At 45.1% G+C, this 25,315-nt stretch overlaps 1 non-coding gene across 1 annotated transcript; it reads right to left on the reverse strand.

Annotated features, from left to right (window-relative positions):
• Nucleotides 1-7,744: 7,744 nt before the first annotated feature.
• On the reverse strand, nucleotides 7,745-7,816 carry TRNAP-AGG. Its single transcript has one exon. It is a non-coding gene; the product is annotated as a tRNA-Pro (tRNA).
• Between the last annotated feature and the right edge of the window lie 17,499 nt (nucleotides 7,817-25,315).

The raw sequence follows: 25,315 nt of genomic DNA on the forward strand, positions 1-25,315 counted from the left end.
ATATATGGAAAACAATTTTTTTTTAAAAGTCAATACTTACCTGCGTTTCCGCCTAGCTCTCCCATCCGGACATCTGAAAATGTCTTGGGCTGCCGCAAAGGATCTTGTTGCGGGCGCATGCACAGATGTTCGGCCGGGAGACGAGGAGACACGCAAGGTAAGTCTATGGAGCAGCGTGCACCCGCATAGACTCCGTGGGACATGAGAGAAAAGGAGGACAGAGGAGTCAGCGCTGGATCGGAGACCCGCACCCAGCGCTGGAGGGACAGCTGAAAACATCAGGAAAGAAGATGATCATCGGATTAAGAGACATCATTTAAGGTCCCTACAGCAGGATTGGGAAGGGGGGGGGGGGAAGATTTGACTTGATTGTCACTTTAAGAAGCCCCCATGACCACTTCTTCCGAACGACAGTTATGCTTTGTGCCCGGAGCTACAAGTCTTCTTTCCTGGAGTCTATTTAATCTCATTAATGAACAACATTACACTCGCATCCTAAATCTAGCGCAAAGTGCATCAACTATAGTCCGTGCAAGTTCAAACACTGGCAATTGCTATAATAAATGATCCACCAATATATTTATACTACGGTGCACAGGGACAATCCGGACATAGAAGAGGAGCTGCAGTGGAGGGGATGGGGGTGCGGTTGGAGCTGTGGGCCTGCTCCCCTGGTGTCATTTGTGGGGCTAGGTTGGCAGTGTGACAATTGGTTCAGACTCTGTGTTCCAGGATTGACAACAGCCATTCCTGTATGAAAGAAGCGGTTGCAGGCTTTATTCATGAACCCATCTTACCTATGTGCAGATCAAATACTTGTCCTGTGATCCACACATTGGGGTGTACACTGAGTGGCCAGATTATTATGACCCCCCCCCATCAGTACTTTGTATACAAAGTATGCAGAGCCATGAGTTCTATGAAGATCTGACATTTACCTTCGCACCACATTATGGCCTCAAGATGGAGCCGAGGAAATAAATATTTACTTCTTTTTTTTATTGTTTAGAATTGTAGGGGAAAAAAAGTAACAAAGTTATTCCTGTTGAACCTTTTATTAAGCCCAAGCTAACCCTATCGGTATCACTTTATGTTCTGTACAGATTTCAGAAAGATAAAACTACAATATTACAATGTATTTAGCAAAAATATCAGATTTCTACATAGAATGTGTATAATTCATCAGTTACAATTATAAAATAATTGTATCTGATTCTCTGAGCAAGAAGAAGGAAGGCCAGAGATACTGATATCACACTCTCCAATGTCACTGCTGCGTGACTTATTACTATATACAGTGATACCTCGGGTTTACAAGTAACTTGGTTTGAGAGCGTTTTGCAAGACAAGCAAACATTTATGAAAAATTTTGCCTTGATATACAAGCAAATGTCTTGCAATAAGAGCAACATTTTTTAGAAAAGCGCCACCCGAATAAGGCTGTAGCAGTGCGAGCGATGGGTCTGTTTAACGACAACGCAATGTCACATTGGACAGATTCCTTGTTAAGGTTTCACAAAATGAAAAAGATTCCATTGAGTCAAGAGATAGCAGTGATTCCGTTAGTGATAGTGAAAGTCGTCCTACACAATAATCCTCCTCTCTCTTGTCCCCCTCACACCGGCCACGAAGGTACCGGTAATTGGTTTATTTTTCTTTATATTTTGTACAGTATTATATTACAGTGCAGTATTGTAATCATTTTATATGAATATTTTTGGGTTGTGGAACGAATCATCTGAATTTCCATTATTTCCTATGGGGGGAAATTCGCTTTGATATACAAGCGCTTTGGATTACAAGCATGCTGCTGGAACGAATTATGCTCGTAAACCAAGGTATCACTGTATACCAGGATCACAGCAATTCAGCTATAATATGTAAGTATAAGAATTCATACATCTCAGGGGAGTTTTCAAAAGGGTTTGCCTTGCTTCCCTGTGTAGTAATGCACCCCATGTCTTTGTTACATAGTATTTGAGGTTGAATAAAGACATAAGTTCATCAAGTCCAACCTATTGTGTGTGTGCATTCACGAGCTGGTGTGTGCGTGTATACGAGTCCATGGGGTTGATTTACTAACCTTATAAACACACCACGAACATGTATACACCTCTGTAGTGTGTTCCCTCCCAGCATGATCTATGGGTGGAATCTAAACACCTTTGTAGTGAAAATCACACGCACCTGGTGCGTGCGTGTGTTTAGGTTAGTAAATCACCCCCATGTGTGATTTTTCTCTTAGCAATACCTGTACCCCTGTATATTACATGTACCCCTGAATGTTCTGGTCTCCCAGGAACCCGTCCAGGAGTCTCTTGAATGATTCCACACTCCTAGCTGAAATCACTTCCTGTGGCAGCGAGTTCCAGACCTTAACCGCTCTAACTGTGAAGAACCCCCTGCGCCCTGTGTGGTGACATTTTTTTCCACCAATTTTTGGTTGTGCCCTCTGGTCTTTGTTACGGAGCTGACCGTAAACAGTTTGTTACTGAGGTTGCTGTCACCCTTGAATAGTTTATACAGGAAAATCATGTCCCCCCTTAATCTCCTAACCTCCAACGAGAACATATTTAATTTTAACAGCCTTGTTTCATAGTTCAGATCCTCGAACCCCTTAATGAGTTTGGTTACACCCAGGGCAGCTGCATCTACCACCCTCCCCTAGTGATATCCATAAATGTGACGTACCTGGCATAGTGGAGAAAACAGCGGACAGGTTAACCTGAAAGTCAGTCTGACAGCTGTAATAAACAAGGACTGAGCTTTGGGCTCCTTCCCTTCTTGCCCGGAACACGAGCTTCCTACCGGAAGGTTGGATGGAAGACTGGTGAATGGTGATGATCTCCCGGCTTACTTCCATCGATGAGCAGACGAGTTCCTCCATGTTACACCAGAATTGTATTTCATTCTTAGAATTGTTCTCATCGGTACATCTGACATTTCCTCTTCTGGTGAGGCCCTCCACCGTTCTTCCTCTCAAGATCCCTGAAAGAGAAGATTGGGATAAAACATTTTATACCAACGAGTGTGGTCACCACATTGCAAGCTTTCTACATGGTGATCACATCTCAAGATGGATCTAGCTATCTGCGAATGGAGGAGGTGCAAAGTTCTCTAATTTGTGCAGCCACAAAAGCAGGCCGCACCACATTCCCAACCTGTGTGAGTGAAAAGGCAACACACTGGCAATACAATCATATAAATTGTTTTCCGGAGAGCACTGAATCTGATGGGTATATGTGTGTAATTGAATGTGTGACTGTTGGTATACAATAGATGTTATTTAAACACTCCATACTGATTACTGAGAAAGCCCATAGACAAAGGGGAAAAAAGCCTGAACACTGGATACCTGTAGGCTAGATGCCTGCACACTGGATACCTGCACATTGTTACCTCTGCACAATGGAACCTTGCACATTGTTACCTCTGCACAATGGAACCTTGCACATTGTTACCTCTGCACAATGGAAGCTTGCACATTGTTACCTCTGCACAATGGAACCTTGCATGTTGGATCAGTGGACACCTCATGTCATGTTGGATCCCTGTTCACTAGATGCCTGCACATTTAATTCCTGTTTGCTAAATGTCTGCATGTTGGATCCCTGTATACTAGATGCCTGCACACTTGATTTCTGAGCAGTGCACCCTTGAACACTGGATCTCTGCATGTTGTATCCCTGCACACTGGATCCCTGCTGCGCATTGGCTGCGTTCTCTTGCTGATAATCTCTCTTCAACCCCTACAATGGGCTGTTATAGCACACATTTTATAGGATACACCTTGAATAAACTGTTGTACTTCACAGTGTAGAAATCATCAACGTAAAATCATGCGATAAGAAGCAACGTCTGCAATTTTTAGGATACATTGTTGTTCAGAGTTCAGGGACTTGGATGCATTATTAAGGTTTTACTTCTGAGTTTAGTGTCACTTAGGCCTCATTCACAGGAGAAACGGCCGGCACGTATAGCTCCGTGTTGTGTGCACGGCCGTATCGGGCAACTCCTGGAAAAGACAGGTGCTGTGTGTGATTAGTACGCAGCCCCTGTCCTTCTCTATGGGACTATGCGGCCGTACGCCGCCCTACGCTCACCCGCCCTGCACGTCCGTACGGATGAGGGTGTTCGTACTCGTACGCTGACAGGATGGATCCTGTCTGCGTCCGAGCTGGGACACCCACACCCGTACGGACCTGCACTTGGGGTGAGCGTAGGGCGGCGTACGGCCGCATAGTCCCATAGAGAAGGGCAGGGGCAGCGTACTAATCACACACAGCACCTGTCTTTTCCGGGAGTTGCCCGATACGGCCGTGCACACAACACGGAGCTATACGTGCCGGCCGTTTCTCCTGTGAATGAGGCCTAAGTGACAATTAAGATTACGGTAGAATAAATACAGTAATTTATACACAGAAGGTCGGTTAACTTTTGCCTTACTACAGTTAGAAGCAATGACCTGGATCACCAAGAACCTTCACCGAGATAATGACCCCCACATAAATCCAGATCTATACAGTATATAGACGTTTGTGATTAAACTCACCAAATATTAATTAGACATTTTCATACATTTCGCTATCTTAGCCTACTGAGTTTGTGTAACATTTAGTTAGAGTGGAACTATACTAATCTCCCCCCGCACCCTTGCCAGCACCAGCACTCTTCACCCAGTCATCTTCCAGGTTCGGGATCTTTGACCATCTTCATTGTCTGGGGTGACGTGTCTTCCGCACGTGCACAAGGGAGTTTATTGATTACGGCACAAGCCATGCCGAGAATGTACACGTAGAGAGTCATGCCTGCTTGAAGGTTTTTAACTTCAGTCCTACTTTAATGCATTATTGCAAGTAGGGCTGCACCGATATATCGGCCGCCGAAACATATCGGCCGAAAATGGTACTTTTGGCTAAATGGTGAAAGTGCCATTTTCCTGGTTTCTTTCCTCCCCTCTGGGCGCTGCTCTGTGTCCCAGTGGGGAGGAGAGAAAGTGTCACAGCCGGCCGAGCGCTGCGGGAGGAGAGCACTGGGAGCGGCCGGCGTCTCTCCTCCCACACCGCTCAGCTTCCTGTCACAGATCAGGGGAGCAGCGGTGTGGGGGCGGAGACAGACAGCGCTGTCACAGGAGGCTGAGTGTCAGGATCCAGAGCACCCCCAGGTGGCGCTGGAGCCGGGTCCTGTAGTTCCTGTGCTCGCCTGCGGGTGTTTCCAGCAGCCAGGAACTGTCAGAAACCTGCAGCTCCAGTACTCACCTGCGGGTGTGCCCCGGCTGTGACTGATCATCCCATCACCTGGTGCTTCCTGGGAGGGTATTTAGGCCCTCCCTGCAGTCAGGAAGCTGGCTTAGTATTGCGTCGCCTGCACCTGACTGACTCCCCTGGCTTTTGCCTTGGAACCTGAACCCTGCTACCTATCTGCCCTCCTGTCACCGACCCGGCTTGTTACCCGACCACTCTCCTTGAATCCTGTTCCTGTACCGCGCTGCCCTCATGTCACCGACCCGGCTTGTACCTGACCACTCTTGTATCCTGAGGCCTGCCGTATATCTGCAGGCCTGTTACCCCTCCTTGTTGCTATTCCCCCTGGCTGTAGGTGTGTGTTTGTCCCAACGGTGGGTTTGTTACTTCACTGCTAAACCTGTGGGGGTTGAGGGGGTTTGTAGCTTTGTTGATGTGTAACAAATAAACTGTGTGCATATAACCCTATCTTGTGTGGGCATATTAATTTGGTCATCCTGCGTGGGTACCTAAATGTGGTGTGAGGACGCCCGTGCATGGTACCCTGACACTGAGCTGTCCTCCCGCAAAAACTCTCTCAGACTTCTGTGACAGCGTGTCAGAGAGGAGAGCGGGTACAAGCAGCCAGTGATCGCTGAGCGTTTGTAGATAATTGAGGACAGAGTATGTTTACTATATCCTCAATTATGAATGAATGGGAAGTGATCTACATCTCCTCCTACATCACTTCCTGTTCATTCATGATTGTGGTTATGGTAATCATACTCTGTCCTCATGTTATGAATGATCAGGAACACTCAGTATTGAGGAATCCTGATCGTTGATAACAGGGGCTGCAGAAAAAGAGATTGAGGACTCTGTGTGTCTCTGAGGACTTTGTGTCCTCAATCTCTTTTTCTATTCTAAAAGGGAAATATCAGGGGTCTGTTTAGATCCCCGATGTTTCCCCGAAGCCCCTAAAAGTAAAGTAAAAAAATAAAAACATTTAATGAAAAATTAATAAATAAAAAAAAAATTTAAAGTTTATACAAAAGAAATAAAAAATAAAATCAAAAACATTTTCAGTTTCTGTTTCGGTCTGACATTTCGGTTTTGTTTCGGTTTTGAAATTTCCATTTTGGTGCACCACTAATTGCAAGTCTGCACATACACTTTTGGTGGGTTAATTCACCCAAATTAAATTGTTAATTGTTAGTTATATATTGATTATTTGTAAATTGTTTAGGGATTTCTACAGCGTGCACTCCCATATGTGTATCTGAACTACAGATATTCCTCACTTACCGACTTACCTGTTTTGCGACCACTCGCACTTACGACCGACCTCCGACCTTACGTGCGGGAACGTGGCAGCGCCAGTGCGACGTCTCGCCGGCGATAGTGATGTACTCCGTTCGTCACTGCGGGTCCCGGTAAGTATTTTATTGCCCGATGTACTCTACATCTGCAACACCATACAGTACTGTACCAATGCAGTACAGTACTGTATAGAGTTCCTCACTTAACGACCTGGTCGTAGGAACGGAACTCGGTCGTTAAGTGAGGAATACCTGTATGTGTTTGTCATACGTAATGATGGGTAATATAGAATTGATCTTCTTGTTTTGCTCCGACTCATTTTAGAAATATTCCTCTACGTTGCTTAATGATTGGATTTCGCCATCTCAGATTATCTGTTGCTGCAGTTGTAACATTATAAAGTTGTGTCACTTCCTTCTTCACCCGATCACAATGTACCTAGAGAGAGGAAGATGAGGAGATCGGAGCGGAGACTCACCTGATGTACACAACACCATCGCACAGACATAACAAGCCTCCATCTCCATCCCTCAGAGTTCTGAAGATCCGTCCAGGATAGAAAAATGCACTCTGTCCATACATACATGAGTCCGCTGCCACACAGGATGTCTGGAGGAAGTTAAGATGCAACATATGCTATTTAAAAAAGCACATCAGACTGAGAAATATAAAAAAAAAATCCCCTTTTGAATGAATCATCCTTATTCTAGAAAACAGATTTTCTCAACTGAAGAGTAGAGGTTGTAGAGGACTGGCCTAGGAGGGACAGGGGGGCATTGGACCTCTGCAGAGACACCACTGCTTTCACACAGAGAGCAAGGGTCCTTCTCTACAGCATGCTGGCGGGGGACAGGCTTCTCTACTCAGGCTGTGGCTGATTTATACAGAAAACCAACTGGAAGAAGGGTTAGGTTTTCTTTAAAGTGTATGAAAAGGCATTTTGTTAAATTGTTGGTAGCGTCTGGAAGGGTTTACAGACAGGGCTGCTTGGAGGATTCACCCCTCTATATATCCTGGTGGCCAGTGTCTCCAGCAGCCTCTCAGTACTTCTGTGTCTATGGGACAGAAGGAGAGCAATGGAAAGTCCAGAAAGGGGTTACAGAAAACTCCCCAACAGGAAAGGGGAGATAAAAAAAGTTACAAACTCAGCCACGTTCACAACCATGCTTCCCTTTCAAATGGCAAGAAATGCGCTAAACAATGGGCTCGTCCGGGATTTGAACCCGGGACCTCTCGCACCCTAAGCGAGAATCATACCCCTAGACCAACGAGCCTACATTGCTGCGGGAGATCGGGCGACTTCCCAGGCTAGGCTCAGCAGTAGGCTATTTCAGCGCAAAAGTAAACAATGCCATGTGCACGTTCCATGGAAAGAAAGCATTTTGTTGTCAGTGGCACTAAGAAACTCGGACATAAGTTCAGCGTGCGTTTCCAAAGTCAAGTTGACCAATGGCTGGAATCCTAGGCATTGAATTGTCCTCTGATCAAACTTTTCTCACTCTCTTGAAAAGCCTCAGCAGTGAACGGGGCTCGTCAGCAACTGTGGTGGTCACCTGCACTCTGAACACGGTACTGCAAAAGGCGGAGCTATTGATGTAATTTCAGCTTCCCGCAAGAAAACCTGTTGAATGTTCTTTGAAGTCAGCAGACTCCTCTTGAATCAGCTGGACAAGTAAAGTTCTCAAAAAATCTGGACGTAGTCCTCGTCTGACTTCCGGAGGCATTTCTCAGTCCAAGTTGAACAATTGCTTTCCTCGTGCCAACATGGCAGAATACCTGTGGTTGAAGCTCCTCCCCTTTAACCTCCCAGGGCCAGTAACTCTATAAATTGATTGACCTCTGCCTCACTCACCCCTCTTGTTTCTTGTCCCAAGATCCGCAGGACCACAATTTTCATGCTCCTACATTGACCCTGTCAGGCCATCCAGTGCTGGCTCTCCTGGATGAGGTCTGCACACTTGGGCTTCTAAAGGTGCCATATAAGGTGCAGAAGACTGTCCTTTGGGGTATCCTTTCCAGTCTCAAAAGGTTATGGTACCTTGCATGGATCTGGGCTGTGTGGCCTGTTAGTTTGGTCTATAGTTATATTTGCTGCTGTTGCTGCCTGTGGTCTCCTATGAGGTGTAATCTCCTGGTGTGCGGCTGTTTTGCTCCTACCTGGTCCACTGGATGTGTCGGCGCTTCAGGCGCGAGGCACGTCTGCCTTTTCTGTAGCCAAATTTCCAGTTTTCGATCTGCGCATGAAGGATAGTGGACAGGATGCAGCATGACAATATGCCACTAGATGCCCCCATAGGTCATAGGAGTGACTGAGAGAGTCCATGTAGAGTGAATGGTAGCTCTGTCCTAAGGAAAACTCTGTGTCCAGGGAGAGCAGATATATAATTTTGGGGGGGGGCAGCCGAGGGGAGAACGTGCGGGTGCAGAACACAGGAGACTTAGGCTGATTTCCTATGGAAAGCTGGTCCATGGGAGGGGACCGGACCAGGCCTGTCATCATGTAGTTGTTGTGGCTAATTCTCAGCTTTCCCTAGGGGGGATGGGGGGGGAAGAGGGCAGGGGCGGCACTGTCTAGATGGAACTACTCACGACACTGAAGATACATGACTCTGGCAACACCTCTCCACTGGCTCTGGGCTGCACCTTGACTCGCCGCCTCTCTGCTATCTGTTAGTAACTATCCTTGAAGTAATGTGCCGTCATCAGAAATTGGGATGACTGAAAACTTGTAATATATTGTATATAAGAAGACACTAAAGTAAAGTTATAAAAAGGCTCTCTGTGTGTGTGGACTGATCCTTCTTCCAACCTCTGAGATGGAAGGGGTTCTTCAAGCGTATTGGTGATGGACTGCACCGTGGCTGTAACCATGCAGAGGAAAGTATGTGGTGAAAGACGGTAGTAATACGGGCTAGGCCAGACATAGGTTGCTCTCAGTGGTGGGCTTGTCCCCCATGGGGGAGGAAGTGCTAAGAGCCTGCCTGAGGCAGTGAATACCATGTCCCTGTGTCCATAGTGTTACAAGAGTCTGAGTCACTATAAAGATGGCCAGGGCAACAAACAACGAGTGAATGGATGCCCGGTGCTGCATGGTTGAACACGTGGGTACACGCCGCCATCACGAGGTGGAACCCACTGCATAAACCAAAGAAACCCGCCTACATCTTCACTGAAGCTTTATCCCAGTCCTTGTTTCCATGACAGCCCACAATTTTCAAAATCCAGTTGTCATAGGGACAGAAAGTGAGGTGAGATCTTCTGAACAAGGGGCACAGACAGCAAAACAAACGTGACCCTTCCCTATGCTGGAGTTAAAAATTTACCTGTTCTGACTTACATACAAATTCAACTTAAAGGAGAACTATGGGGTCGGGGCTTTTCCCCATAGTTCTCCTTGGGGTAACGGGAGGACACAAACTATTGTCCTCCCGTCACCCTAAGCTCAGTATACCGCGAGCTACAGCTCCCTATATACTGAGACGCCGCAGCTGGAGCACTTCTCCTTTAAGAACAAACCTACAGAACCGATCTTGTACATAACCCGGGGTCTGTCTGTACACCGCAACACACCTACTGCAAACAAATTTTTCAGGCTGAAACTGAAAAATACGTTAATTTAAACATTTGTTTCACATATAAAATTTTTACTGTTTACAATAGTATTTCTTAGATTGGAAAATTTGATTGGATTTATAGATGTTAAATAATGTGATTTTTAACAATATAATAAATTTACAAAAGAATTATTGAAACTAACTAACCCAAACATTGTTGGGGATTTTTTTATTTTGGTTTATTTAACTTTATTAAATTTTTTTGGTTTGCATTTTTAATTTTGCATTGATTTAGCTTTTTTAAATTGTTTAAAGTTTAGTTTTTTTTTTAATGTTACTGCATTTTTCTTTTTTTAAAGTTTATTGATGGGAGCCATCCCCAGCCTGCTGTTGGATATTTTGAAATGCAATATCCAGTAGCAGGCTGGCAATTGAACCCGCCCACTGCCTGCTGTCAATCCGCAGAGGAGTGACCTGAAGGAGAAAGTTCTTCATCAGGTCCACCTCTCCTGATTGACTGACATTTATTCCTTCATGCAACGCTGTACTGAAATTATTTTTATACCATTTTTTAGGGACACAGAGAGCTTTCTTTTGGTGGTATTTAATATAATAGACACCAAACATGTCATTCTTTAAATTTGCGCTCACCCACAAAATCACAAAAAACTACCATGCCTAAAATTGGTCATAGGCGGCGCTTTAAAAGCTTTTACCGCTCATCAGTTTCGTGTTATCGGTGATTGATGGGCCGAGAATTATTATTCTCACTGCGACGTTCGTGGTGATATGTAGCGTGTGCGGTGCAATCGTTGTTTTTGCACGTAGGCGCGCCCGAAGTGTATTTACGTATATAAGTCCGTGGGGGCAGGGAACTTAACACTTTTTTGGGTGTTTCTTTTAATATGCGACTAATTTTTTTTTGCTTACACTTTTTTTTAAGCTTATTTTTTACACTTAACTTGATTGCTATCACATAGGGGGCTAAAAGTCCCCCCAATGTGATAGCAAGAAAAAAATGACAGATCTTCTGAATGGAGACATCAGGGGTCCCCAATACCCCTAATGTCACCTAGGGACCCCAAAAGAAGCTGACGAAGCAGAGATCTGCTTCATCAGCTTCTTCTCTGGCTCCCACCCGGAGAAATGACAGCTAAAAGGCAGAAGTGATGTAAAACACATCGCCTCCGACTTTATAGAGAGAGAGAGAAGGGGGAGAGATCAGTGGTGGGAAATGCTGATCTCTCCTGCTTCTCTCTCCCAGCAGCCGCTGTGCCGGTCCTCTCATGAGACAGCCGGTAACAGCTGTTATCCTTCCGGGCAGGATTCTGCTCAGGGGTGTGCGCGAGCAGAAAACAAAAGACGTACATTTACGTGACCCCGCCAGGAAGGATCTGCCGTCCGCCCATAATTTTACGATGGGCGGACGGCAAGGGGTTAATGGAGGCGCAAATCCAAAGCAACAAGAAGTGTGCAAAGGTCAGACACACACTGGACAAGGAATAGTAGAGGTCTGCTTTACTGATTTCATTATCACAAAATCCATAAAGGCACCAAGTGTCATAGGTGACCGCTTACTCACAATACCAGGAATGGTGAGGAAAGCAAACTCGGTAATTGTTCTGTGCTTTGATGTATCAAGGATGCCTAATATACAGCCAAAAGAAGCCCCGTTGGATTTTTACTGCTATCTGAGGCTCTGTTATAGTAATTTCCACTCTGAACATTGAGCTGTTCAGTAGAAATGTTTGTCAGTCTGATAGGATCTCACCTCTTCACCCTAAAAATATTATGCAATGCCCCTTCCTGTACCCCATCCTATGTTCTATCAAAGAGCTGACTTGTTTCTCGGGAAGTTAGTGTCGGTGTAGACTGTGCTGCATTCCTACCTCCACCTGCAATGGTTCAACTGAGAAGGGCAAAGATGATGAACTTATTTCTCTGCGTCATTGTTATGTGTGTGATGGGTAAGTCTCCAACATTATATGTTAAAATTAACCTACTGGCATGGATCTATGGGAGCTTCCATTACTGACTTGCTTGTGAAGGTGCTTATTCCAGGTCTGTCATTCTGGCTTGACTGTACGCAGAGTTGTTGCCCTGGAACAAGCATGATCAGATATATCTTTCAATGCTCAGATATAAATCCCAATTGAGTGTCAGTTTACTGCTGCATTATGAATTGTATATCATTTTATAAATGAAATAATTGTTTCACTGTTTCAGTAATCCGTAGTTCCATCTCAGTGTTTATGACTTCAGCCTCTTTGCTGCCACTTCCTGTCTACATGCACGCCAGTGGTGGCTGCATGGGATATCTTAGGGCTTTTTTCCTGATGGCGACAACCAAGACAATGTTGTGGCCACTTGTAGTTGTAGGGACCATGCCTTAAGCTGGGGCGTCCCTATGTGAACGTGGTGTTTGCAGCTTGGCTATAGCCAGCTTGAGCTTAGTTTATGTTGTCTGAACTCATTGGGTTGGTAAGCCATTGGCATTGATTGATTCTGCCAGCTGCTGTTTAGTGTTCTCTCGGTAGTTAGTGAGAGGTCACAATGTATGGGGCTATGAATATTTTTTTTCTGTGTTGGACAATCATCACTGAGGGTTGTATTCTAGCGATGTGGGCTGATGAAGAGAATACATATTTGCAGTGACCTTTAAGAAGGTTTGTTACCTTCAAGACTCTCCCTAATGGGGATGTCTCTGTGAGGTGGTCATTGCCACTGGGACAGCTACCTGGGGAGAATATAGCAGCTGTGGGAGGTCCATTGCCTCCCAGACCCTTAGCTGGAAAAGAGTTTGGTTTCCTATCTGCCTGTCTGGAACTAGAGGGTCCTAAACTGGACAGTGGCAGAGACCTAAATAGCCCTACCTTAGCTTCTGGCAGAGGCTGAAGAGAAAAAAAAGGTGGCCACTCATCTAGACCTACAGAATCTACAATGGCCAGAAGCAAGGTGTTCTGTGAATGAAGGAGGAGGAGGGGGCGAACAATCTAATCTCCCCTAATCCAATCACAGAACACCTTGAATCCTGTGCAAAGAATACAAGGCATTTTCTGAATGGACGAGGTGAAGAGGGAGCTGCCCTTCACTGTATGGTGTCTACTGGAGTCGGGGCTGCAAGTTTCAGCACCCACCCAACGGGACACACATCATTAGGGGTAGTTACATTATATTAGCAAATGTGCAAAATTTATATATTATATATTGTTTTTTAGAGGACAGATAGGGTTATATATTTATATCACATATGTGTACCTAACGCCTCACTTAACAAATAAAATATAAAAAAACAAGAAAAAATATAAAGAAAACACTTTTTCCCCAGTTAAAAAAAATGCACTACATACATTCATTTGTTTGTCTTTTATTTGTAAAAACCTCACAACCCTAGATGTTTTGAAATGTTTCTGTACTTCTCGGCCTTAAACTAAAACCTAACATTTTAATATTTTTTCTCTAAACACTAAAGCTAAATGTGGTCACCTGGCATACAATGTCACTAAGTGTCACTTTGTGACAGCCACATAATTTGAACATCACTGTCATGAGGGGGTTAAAAAATTAACCTCTTAGAGTGAAAAACAAATCTGCAGCTCAGCCCCTTCAATTGTAAGGGGTTATTTTTTTATATTATTAAAAGTATAAAATATATTTAAATATATACATTTTATTTGTTACATTTATTGTTAATTTTTACACCTCGTTTATTTTTTTAACTTTTTTATTTTGTTTATTTAATTATATCAAGCAGTCATTGTGAATTAATCTCACTAATACTGCTTGATAATTTAATTCATTCATTTTTGGTTATCATTAGGCTTCTTCAAACTTCAGAACAGCCAATGATAACTCTAGTGACACTGATCCTGCAGCATTTCAGGATCAGATGTCACTAAATCAGATGTCCCAAGAAGGGAATTTTTTGCAGGGATAAGTCTATAATTTTGCCACTTTACACATCACTGGTTCGGCCTCACCTGGAGTATGCGGTGCAGTTTTGGGCACCGGTACACAGAGGGGATGTCCTTGAACTGGAGAAAGTCCAGCGAAGGGCAACCAAACTCATCAAAGGGATGGAGGACCAGAGCTATGAGACACGGTTACTAAATTTAAATATGTTCACGCTGGAACTAAGGAGATTAAGGGGGGACATGATTTTCATGTACAAAATGTTCCATAGTCAAAGCAACATTAGCAACAAACTCTTTACGATTAATTCCGTAACAAAGACTAGAGGCCACCACCTGAAACTGGTAGAAAAAAAATTCAAACACAAGGGGCGGAGGGGGTTCTTCTCAGTTCGAGCGGTTAGGGTCTGGAACTCGTTGCCACAAGCAGTGATTTCAGCTAATAGTGTGGAATCGTTCAAGAAGCTTTTGGACGATTTCCTGAGAAACGGTAATATACAGGGGTACAAGTACTCCTAAAAACGAGATGACTCGGGGATCTTTACACACACACACACACACACAATAGGTTGGACTTGATGGACATGTGTCTTTATTCAACCTCAAATACTATGTAACTATGTAACTAAAGGTTTTCTGATTGTTCCAACAATTCAGAAAACTACAATATTGTTTCAGGAATAGAAACATGTAGCTAAATGTTTCTATTGCTTAAAGGAGAACTATGGGGTCAGGGCCACAGCCGGAGCGGATCCCGACATCGATGTCGAGATCCGCCCAGCTGCGTGAGTGACAGCTGGCTCTGCCTATCTAGAGGCAGAGCCAGCTGTACCCACCCACTCCCCCGTCCGATCCGCCAGTCAGCGATGGCGGATCGGAGTGGGGGGAATCCAGCCCCTCCCCCTGTCACCGCAGAGAGCCGTGACAGGATCGAGAGGTGAGCGAACGCCGATATATGTTCGCTCACCTCCCGATCTACTGAGCCGACCTGTGACAGTCTCATTGTCACAGGTCGGCTAGAACTATGAGGTGAGTGAAAAGCGCCCCCCTCATAGTTATCCTTTAACGTTTAGAAGAAAAAAAGCCAGTATACATCAAGATTTCCCGATCTATACCGGCTGTCAGAGTGACGGCAAGAGCCGCAAATGTGGCTCTGCTCTCACTGTCAGACACCCGATTCCTGAAAGGAGTACCTCAATACTGACCCATCCATTAATGAACGATAACCACTGATTCTCAGCGGTTTCCAGCATTTACAGAGCTGCAAAAAACTGATCACGTACAGTGTACGTGAGCAGTCATTCGGGCACCTTGTGGTGTTTGTCTCCCGTCACCAAGGGGTTAAACAACAATTCCTGGCTGCAATATTGACAGCAAGAGCAAGGGGGTGTGCCATCAGTGTAAAAGGACAGGTCGTATTACATATGCCCTGTGTACTTCAATTATTTATTTGGCATGTGCAAATATAACATTAGCTTCCTGTAATACCTTACGGGGCAGAGCTGTGAGCCAGTCAGGCAGTACTGCATTGCAGTGGGCACTATTCTAACGCTGGTGGTAATGAGCTCATCAAAGATGAAACGTGAGGCTGCTGACTTCTCTTTGTTGTCTGACAGGGGATCCCGAATCACAAGAGTGGAAAAGCACAATGGAAAATATTTTGGGAGGTATGTATGTTTTAATGTGTGTATTTTAAAACAGCTAATGGTAGTACCAGAATCTGCCTCCGTATTTGCTTCCTCTAAGGCTCTGTTCACACCTAGGCGTATCGAATATGCGCATTTGTCGCGACAAACGCGCGTTTCCAAGGGCTACTTGGCTGTATCCCAATGGAAACGTGCGACAAAAATGCCGCAAAGAAGCTCATGCACCTTTTCAGGCGTAGGCCGTTTTGTAGCGCGTTCAGACGGGCTGAAATACGGCAAGGTGTGAACCATACCCATAGAATACAATGGGATTTTCCTGTTTGAGCGTTTTGTAGAGCGTTCATAGAGCGTTGAAGGCGCTACAAAACGTACAGGGGTGACCCAGGCCTAATTTGCTGCACAACAGAACTCACACCGGGGGAGGGACAGTGAGCACAGGGCTGCATTTTTATACTAAAAGCTTGCTGACAAGAGGAGAGGAGAGGCTGAGTGGGCTGAGGGATGACCTATGTTCCCTTCTTACATCAGCAGGGTGGGATGGAGTAGGTGACCAAGATGCATTGCTTACATACAATAGAGAAAAGTGATGCCAATGACTTGTCTATGTTGTCTGGCAGGGGAGTCTGGAGTAAAACGGTGGCTAAAGAATGCTGCAGAATTGTGGGAAGGTATGTATAGTTTAAAATGTATATTTTATTACACCTACCCTGTTTCCCCTGAAAATAAGACCTAGTACTATTTTTGGGAATTGCTAAAATATAAGACCTACCCCGAAAATAAGACCTAGTTGTGACCATTCCCAGGGCTGGTGGTGGCATAAGGGGGAACTTGAAGAGCCGCGGGAAAGAATCAGCGGTGCCAACTAAGCCAGCGCTAGAGGAAGCGAGGCGGCAGCGGAGGGAGCAGAGCCGCATAAGCAGATGCCTCCTCTATAGCCCCGCCTCCTGTCACAGGCGGAGTGATACCAAATGCGCTCCCCGCCTGTGAGGAATCGATAGTGAAAGCGCGCTTCGCTCATTCAGGCCAGCGATTGGTTACCAAATTGCTCTTGGAAAGGTATGGCACCCCTAATTTCCCTTATCATATTTTTCTACATGAATACCTGTGCATTGTGAAGTCCCCCTTGGTCAGAGTTGCATTGTGATGTCCACCTTGGTCAGAGTTGCATTGTGATGTCCACCTTGGTCAGAGTTGCATTGTGAAATCCCCCTTGGTCAGAGTTGCATTGTGAAGTCCCCCTTGGTCAGAGTTGAATTGTGAAGTTCCCCTTGGTCAGAGTTGCATTCTGAAGTCCCCCTTGGTCAGAGTTGCATTGTGAAGTCCACCTTGGTCACAGGTGCATTGTGAAGTCCCCCTTGGTCAGAGTTGCATTGTGAAGTCCCCCTTGGTCAGAGTTCCATTGTGAAGTCCCCCTTGGTCAGAGTTGCATTGTGAAGTTCCCCTTGGTCAGAGTTGCATTCTGAAGTCCACCTTAGTCAGAGTTGCATTGTGAAGTTACCTTGGTCAGAGTTGCATCAGAGTTGCATTGTGAAGTCCCCCTTGGTCAGAGTTGTATTGTGAAGTCCCCCTTGGTCAGAGTTGCATTGTGAAGTCCACCTTGGTCAGAGTTGCATTGTGAAGTCCCACTTGGTCAGAGTTGCATTGTGAAGTCCACCTTGGTCACAGTTGCATTGTGAAGTCCCCCGTGACCAGAGTTGCATTGTGAAGTCCCCCTTGGTCAGAGTTGCATTGTGAAGTCCACCTTGGACAGAGTTGCATTGTGAAGTCCCCATTGGTCAGAGTTGCCTTGTGAAGTCCCCTTGGTCAGAGTTGCATTGTGAGGTCCCCCTTGGTCAGAGTTGCATTGTGAAGTCCACCTTGGTCAGAGTTGCATTGTGAAGTCCCCCTTGGTTAGAGTTGCATTGTGAAGGCCCCCTTGATCAAAGTTGCATTGTGAAGTCCCCCTTGGTCAGAGTTGCATTCTGAAGTCCACCTTGGTCAGAGTTGCATTCTGAAGTCCACCTTGGTCAGAGTTGCATTGTGAAGTCCACCTTGGTCAGAGTTGCATTGTGAGTCAGAGTTGCGAGCTAAGTGGCTCTGTTTCTGAGAGGGAGCACAAGTAAATTGCGCAACTGCCCATGTTTTGGGTGATGTTTCTGATAGACACCTGCTATCCTGTCTAGGTGATGTTCCTGATGGGGAACTGATTTTATGCCTTGGTGATGTTCCTGATGGCTAACTGATTTCCTGTCTGGATGATATTCCTGAAGGGGAACTGGTTTCTTGTCTGGGTGAAGTTCCTGATGGGGAACTGATTTCCTGTCTGGGTGATGTTCCTGATGGGGAACTGATTTTCTGTCTGGGTGATGTTCCTGATGGGGAACTGATTTTCTGTCTGGGTGATGTTCCTGATGGGGAACTGATTTCCTGTCTGGGTGATGTTCCTGATGGCTAACTGATTTCCTGTCTGGGTGATGTTCCTGATGGACATTTGATTTCCTGTCAGGTTGATGTTCCTGATGGACACTTGATTTCCTGTCTGGATGACATTCCTGAAGGGGAACTGGTTTCTTGTCTGGGTGATGTTCCTGATGGAAACATGATTTTCTGTCTGCATGAACGCCTGATTTCCTGTCTGGGTGATATTCCTGTTGGACAAGTTATTCCTTGGCTGGGTGTTGGCCCTATTCGAAACCTGGGTTCGTGTCTGGGTGATGTTTTTGTTAGATACCCAATTTCCTTTCTGGGTGATGTTCCTGATGGACATCTAATTTTCTGTATGTGTGATGTTCCAAATGAACATCCAGGTTTCTGTATGCATGGTTTTCCTAATGGTCCCCTGGGTTCCTGTCTGGGTGAAGGTCATGATGGACATCTGAGCTCTTGTCTAGATCATGGTCCTGATGGACAACAAATGGGGTGTCTGTCTCAGTAATGGTTCTGACAGACACCTGAGCTTTAAGTCTTGGTGATGATCCTAACAATGACCCCAGTTCATTTCTTAGTGATGGTCCTGATAGACCCCTGAGTTCAAATCCTGGCAGACATCGGAGTTATTGGCTTCAAAAAATGTTGGTAGTCTTATACACGGCTCCCTCCAGGGTGCACAGTGCAAATCAACTTCTAAGTCATTTAGATCAGACCTTCCTAAACTTTCTCCACTCGTGACCCCTTTTTGGCCGAGGACATTTTTAAGGGACCCCAGCGTTGGAAGGTGTCTCTCCCCTCTTTCCCCCAACGTCGGTCGTTGTCACCTCTTTCCCCCGTCGGTCGGTCTCTCCCCCCCCCCTGCGTCGGCCAGTGTCTCTCTCCTCTTCTCCCCCTGCGCCGGTCAGTGTCTCTCTCCTCTTCTCTCCCCCCCAGTGGTGATGGCGGTCCTGGCCGGGGACTCAGATTGCGACCCCCCCTGTTCACTTGCGGGACCCATATGGGGTCGCGACCAACACTTTAAGAAGCACTGATTTAGAGGTTACATCTATTTTAAGTTCCTTTCTGAATAGTTCATTGTCAGCAAAGACATATTGCTACTGTAGCAGTCTCTTGGGGTTAGATGGAGTGACCCCCAAGTCAGTGGTAGGCAAACTCGGGCACATACATTTGTGATTTATGATCCACGGACCCGGCCAGCCTGCCACAATATATAGTGTGTGTTTGTGAATGGTGCTACGAATGTGATGGGTGAGTGCAGTTCAATGCAGTAATACTCTGAGCCCAAACTGCACAATAATGACTGGGTTTGGAGCAAGGGGTTGAACACTGACCATCATTCAATATGGAAGACTTGTGACATTTAGTGGTAGGTAGGAGTCACTGCAGAGGACCGCTCCAGATTGAAGGATGAATATTACAGCAAAACCTGTTTTTCAATGAGCTATTTATTTTATTAATGTGATATTATTATGCTTTCAGTCCTATGATCTCACCACCGATCCAGATGGTCATCCATTGCCTGGTTGCGGCGGTGCTCATTCTGGCAATCCTCTCTTTTCTTCTACGGCGGAGGAACCAAAAACTTAAAAGTAAGGAAAAAGATATGTTGATCTCTAGATGTTCCTTTGCTGCCAAAGGTTTATTGTCCTATAAAGAGTGAGAGATAAAAACAGTGAGTCCCTATGCACCTAATTTGGGCAGAATCAGTTTAACAAATATGTTGACTGCACTGTCTATCATATGAAATATCCACTAGCACAACAAGAAAATAAATGAAAGCATGAATAACTAGAGTGAGATAAACTTACCATCATAACTGAATGAGCACTGTAGTGCCTAGGATGGGTTTTCTTACCTGCCCGACCAGTGTTCCCTGGAGAGCTAGCAGTAGTTATTCACATGTAACTGGACTTTTCATTTAATGTTGAAGACATTGTGTTGCCTCTCCAAGCCACTTTTTCGTTCTAACGAGTATAAGGTTTATACCCACACAGGTAGCACAGACAACTTCATCCACCTACCATGGAATGCGTAGATGTAGATTGTCCAAGAACAAGATGGGAGTTGTGAAAGTTGTGAAAGCCCCCCCCCCCCCCAATTCTAGTTACATAATCCCATCCTTGGTGCTAGAAAGTCTCAATATGTTCTGTGGAGAGTTGTTGGATAGCCTGTCTTCAGACCCAGACATGAGACAGTCACCTGACTGAGCAGTAGCATGGCCATCTGTTCCTCCCTATTTAATGGAAACACTATGGTTCAAAGTGTGCAAGTAGATGGCACCTCCATGATGTCCTATGGGGAAAAGGCAGTCCGTGGGTAGTTGGCTATGGTCTACAGGCTCATTAAACAGTACTAGAGCCACTAGTGTTGTTGAGGCCATGGTGATTGCAGAAGGTCACTGGCTTATTCAAGTACATCGTTGGCCAAATGTGCAGCACAGCTTCATCCAACCACCACAGTGTAGATGTGGATTGTCCAAGAACATGATGGGAGGTGTGGACTTTGCTCCCCCTATTCTAGGTACATAATCCCATCCTTAGTGTCAGGGAGTCTACAGATGGTCCTTGGGGTGTTGTTGGATAGTCTGTCTTGCACCCCAGGCATTATACAGCCACCAGGCTCACCACCAGCATGGCCATTTGTCCATATAAAATGGAAACACTGTGTACTACAAATCCTGCAAGTAGATGGCTTCTCTATGAGGTGGTCCTTTGGAGAAATGGCAGGTCATAGTAGTTGGTTGTGCTCTGTTGGCTCAATGAACAGTATTAGAGCCACTGGTGTTGGTGTAGGCCATTGTCATTGCATAAGATCACTGGCCTATTTAAAGTACATTGCTGCCCATATGTTTGGGGACAGTCTGTCTTGCACCTCAGGCATTAGATAGTCATTTAGCTCACCTTGTTCATATGATCTCTCCTCATAGTTCATGCAATCTACCCACTGTCTGCCCTACTAATTCCCAGTGTCTACTCCCAGTTCCCGCAGTCTCTTCCCTCTAATTCTTATAGTCTTTCCTTTGGGTTCCCCCAGTCTCTTCACCCTCCACTTACCACAAACTTTCTCCTCTCTTACGTCCAGCTGTATCTCCTTCTGGTTTCTACAGTCTCTTCCTGAAGTTCCTGCAGTCTTTCTTCCCACTTCTTGCAGGCTCTCCCCCTAGTTTCCATAGTCTCTCCTACAAGTTCTTACATTCTCTTACCCCATTCCTAGCAGTCTGTCCTAAGTTCCAGCAGATTCTCCTCCCTGTTCCCACAGTCTCTACTTGCAATACCAGCTCCTGCAGGCTCTCCCCCTAGTTTCCATAGTCTCTCCTACAAGTTCTTACATTCCCCATTCCCAGCAGTCTGTCCTAAGTACCAGAAGGCTCTCCTACCTGTTCCCACAATCTCTCTTCGCAGTCCCAGCTCCTGCAGAATCTCCCCCTAGTTCCCATAGTCTCTCTTCCAGTTTCCGGCATTCTCTTACCCTATTCCTGGTGGTCTGTCCTAACAGTTCCAGCAGCATCTCCTCCCCAGTTCCCACATTCCATTCCCCAAGTTATTACATTCTCTTCCCCATTCCTTTAATATCTGTGGTCTCTTTTTTTCAGTTACCACAGTCTCTCTCGCCATGAATGTCTTACCGATCACAGTCTCTCTTCCTAGTTTATACCAGATATTCCCAGATAGATCCAATCAGTGATCTCAGACCCAGTGGATCACTTTGCTCATCTGTACTTTGTATTCCTTTTAAAACAAATCACAGCGGGTGCAGCTGGAGAAGAAGATGGAAAGTATCTTCATCAGTGACAGTCTCGGAAACAAGGAACTTCCCCGTGTATATGACAACTCTCAGATCTACCAGAAGATACCGGCTACTCATGTGGTAAGACTCATCTCCTGATTACCTGGTCATGGAATAACCAGTTATTAGAAGATATAGGGAAAATAAGTGTTTGTCCTTCATTCAAAATTCACAAGCATGGTTGCCAAGTGTTCTGGAACCTGGAGGACCCCCCCTAGGAGTTTGGACATTGTTTGGCAGTATCCATGTCCCACAGGATTCAGGGCATTGGCACTTGACAGAGTGGCCGTGGCATGCTGAGTGATGGAATGCTCTCTGTTCCAACAGCCAGCACGGCGGTTGTGATTGTTGGGCAAAATGATCTCCTGCTCTACAGTCATAGTATAGTTCTTGTAAGTAGCAGAGCAATGGTTATTCTTCATCCTACCGACACCAACCACGGGGCTTATTTTAACCCACCGGCACCAACCATGGGACATATTTTATATCACTGACACCAATAATGAGACCTTCTTTATAATGGAGCGTATAGAGGAATATATCAGGTGACACTGACTGTCAATCTTTCCTTTTAGGTTTCAGATGAGGTCCTTCAGAATGCTTTGTACACCCCCGGTGAACATCCTTCTCAGGAGCTGCAGTCTGGGTCAGAGGTTTAGGCTCCAGCAGAAGGACAATACAGCCTCCTGGAATTCCCGGGCGAGCAGTGATCACACATTGGACTTTGGATGTTTCTTGTGATCAGCACAAGATCCCCTCCAAGATGACTGGATGGAATGATGGTCATCAGATCCTGTATTTAACTCTTTGGACAGTTATAACGCTCTCTGGCTGGGGTCACATAGTTATATCTTTGATGGTGATAAAGAAGGCATGTTATATATAATAACATTTAATAAAATAAAGAAACACAATCAGATGTACATATAACAGATATAAAAAATGTGTCCAAAGGAATATCAAACAGACCAAAAAGGGAGCAAATAATTCCTTGTCAGGGTTTACATATACCGTATTGCTACATAGTAAAACGTCAAAGCTGGTCGCTGACATATAATTGTATCTTTGTGTCTGTTGGTTTGGAAATGGAAATTAGGATTTTGGTATTTATCTGCTCTTCCCAGTTTTAGTAGGCATTTGAAGTATTGAACTTTGTGCAGTAATATCTGTTTAATTAAAAAAAATTAAGTCTCATTTATTAGTTTATGTTGTGTTTCTTCTTACCGCAATATAAACAATAAGGGGATGATGTATACAAGTTCTGCACCTTATATAGATGAGCCAATGACACATGACATTATGGCCAATAGATGAGGCTGAGGAGCATTTCCTTTCCTCCTCAGCTCCACCTAGTGCCAGTAATGCTGAGCACGTGACATTGGCTCAGCTATACGCTGGACAGACATTGTATGCATCAGTCCAAAGGTTGGGTCAGAGTCACACAGCCATGAAAAAGGGCTCAGTGGACATCACATACATGGAGGGTGTTTGAGTTTACCAAGCTATGTAGTGGAATACAATCCTTGGCATCTATATGTAAAGTTCTGCACTTGGGGGCTAAAACATGCATGCATCATACACTCTAGGCCGGGAAATGTCACTGGGCAAATCGGTGATCAAGAAATATCTGGGTGTTCTGGAAGATCATAGACTCAATGGTAGCATGCAATGTCATGCTGCAGTTTCTATAAGGAAGAAAACATACTTTCTTGTAAAGAAAAAAAAAGGGGGTCTAGACTCCAGAGAGAGATGTAATCTGCCATATACAAAACATTAGTAAGACCTCATCTGTCTTCCCTCCTTCCTTGTATTATAGGAGGTATAGACTCCAGAGAGAGAGACATAATCTGCCCTATACAAAGCATTAATAAGACCTCATCTGTCTCCATCCTTCCTTGTATTATAGGAGGTATAGACTCCAGAGAGAGATGTAATCTGCCCTATACAAAGCATTAATGAGACCTCATCTGTCTCCATACTTCCTTGTATTATAGGAGGTATAGACTCCAGAGAGAGATGTAATCTGCCCTATACACAGCATTAGTAAGACCTCATCTGTCTCCATCCTTCCTTATATTATAAAAGGTATAGACTACAGAGAGAGAGAGATATGTGTAATCTGCCCTATACAAAGCATTAGTAAGACCTCATCGGTCACCATCCTTCCTTGTATTATAAGAGCTCCAAGGAAGGGGGGTGGAGACTCAGAGAGATGATCAGTGGCTTCTGATGACATCACAAATCCCAGGAGCACTTTCATTCCATGGAGACCATTGAAGTGTAGATAAGGCTTAGCAAGGCTGAGTTGTCTGTCTTTAGTTGGAGAGAGATTTTCCTTTACTTCCTGTCCCAGAGACACAACAGGAAGTTAGAGGAAATCCCGTTTTAAATGGTTTGCACTGAAACAAGTGTTCACATTGGAACAACCTCCCCCCTCCACCTTCTTTTCCTGTGACACATTTTGGATGTATCATTTCTTTCTATGATGAAGATAATGGACACCAGGGCAAAAAGAGGGTGAATATATCCAGAGGGGTCACAGACAACAATAAAAACATGAAAGGGTAATGACTCATTAGCTGTCCTCAGTCTGATGGCCAACATCATTAATGCCACTTCCTATGAGCCAAGGTCATCCTGGAGCCACCCCCAACCAACCTTTGACTGGATGGTGAAAGGAGAAGCAGAGTAGTGGTAAGCTCACCCCTCTGTCACTCTGCTCTCTTCTCCTATCAGCATGCTTCTTGTCTGCACATGAACAGGCCCCTTGTGCTGCTTCTTCCTCTCACACTCTACCTCTGCTGTACAGGAAACTGCAAGAGGATGAAATCAGGTCACATTCAGGTACTTACACTGCTTGTGTATAATGTATACATTTGTATTAATGAATACAGAGCTGCACTGAATACCTTTTACATCTGCTCGGTGTTCAGCTTCAAATGCTAAAAATAAATGATTAAAGTTAAATAAAGTTGCAGGCAGGTGATGGGGGATCTGCTGGGCGGCATTCAGCACTGTTTATAATTGTGGAAGTAAAGCCACCCGAGTGTGATTCCCCTCCTATAAACAGAACAGATTTGACTTCCTTCCTCTTCTGATACAATAAATCATCCTCAGTCCTCATCGCTCTGATACATGAAAGCCAACATGACTGACGCCGTCACCTACGCCGACCTCAGATTCAGTGACATCGCTCTGAGGGAAACCAGACATGGCGGTAATATTATTTATGAAATGTCCCTTTATTGTTTCTATTGAGCTGACCTTCCTCTGGATGTGTGATGGAGGAAAGGCCACTAGAATTCCACTATAATGTGTCTATCTGCAGATATAATAGTACATAGAACCTTGGTTCTCAACTGGTGGGCCTTGACTCAAAAGTGGGTTGCAACCCCGTGTTCAGTGGGTCGCCGCGTGCCTTCTACTTTTCTAGGCGAGAGGCTCCTCAGCCTCCCCCTAGCGCAGCG

This window comes from Nanorana parkeri, unplaced genomic scaffold (genome assembly GCF_000935625.1).
Source record: "Nanorana parkeri isolate BGI_ZX_2015 unplaced genomic scaffold, ASM93562v1 scaffold2530, whole genome shotgun sequence".
NCBI classification, from domain to species: Eukaryota; Metazoa; Chordata; class Amphibia; order Anura; family Dicroglossidae; genus Nanorana; species Nanorana parkeri.